The following is a 1103-nucleotide window of genomic DNA, read 5'->3' as shown; positions in this document are numbered from 1 at the left end:
GGAACTAAACACTGGTGAATGGTCAGCAAGTTAGAGAATAGACTGACAAGATTGTGGGTAATTGTGGGCAGTGACTTTTTTTTAATGAAAGCATTTCATGCTGATACCACAACAAAATAATGTACATCTAATGTGCACAAAAATTTTATGGAAAATTTCTATTATCTTTCCCACAAACTTTTTGAAGCACCCTCATATTAATGAATACAAATCAGGAATTCAAAAGATACTTTATTGTTTTAAGTAATACCAGAAACTTCCTGTACTTAGCTTTTTATTTAACTCTAAACAAAAAATGGTACTACTATCTAAGAAATGGTAGCAACCAACCTTTGGTATTAGTGTAGATGAAGTTCTTTTGGTAGATGTCCACAAATAGTTTCTTCTATCTCTGGATTTGCGATGATCAGATGATATGAAATTTCTAGATACATTTTGTGAAGGAATAACTTTAGAGTCAAATTTCTCATGGCTCATTTCGGGCATTTCCAATAAAGATGTCTGTGTTTTCTGTATTGCACAACAAAAGTGAAGGAAACCATCACCAAATGCTATTCTAATTATTTTTTTAAATTACAGTATATCAACTAGTAGAAATAGCACTAAAGCAAACTAGATTTTACCAAAAAAATTACTATTAATTGAATAAGATTGAATAAATTACAATTATCCCATTTGTCACTTTACTTTTTCTTAAGGCCATAAGATGAAAATGGTTATCTACTTTTCACCGAGTTGCTGTGAAAACTGCGATATGTCAGCTCTTGATATAACTAAAAACTGAGGGTTCTCTAAAGAAAAATCTCTATTCCTACACTGGCAGCTTAAGTCCTACAAACAAGATGACAACGTATTCTCATTTTACTTCATCCTCTCACATACATTCATAATTCACTCAATTATAAAATATCAACATTCCTTTGTCTACCAGTTTCATTCCTATTCCCTCCTCTTCATCTCAAGAGGGGTGAGGGGAAAATATGAGTGTAAAGAATTAGAGAAACTTTCGGGAAAATTTGAAAAAGATATTCGCTTCAATTCTGAAAGTAAGCAAATTTAAATTTTTCACTCAAGACATTTAGATATTATTTAAACTCCTTAAG

The sequence above is a fragment of the Echinops telfairi genome, unplaced genomic scaffold, assembly GCF_000313985.2.
Source record: "Echinops telfairi isolate 266 unplaced genomic scaffold, ASM31398v2 ScPeMD7_443;HRSCAF=831, whole genome shotgun sequence".
Lineage (NCBI taxonomy): Eukaryota > Metazoa > Chordata > Mammalia > Afrosoricida > Tenrecidae > Echinops > Echinops telfairi.
This window is presented reverse-complemented; position numbering follows the sequence as displayed.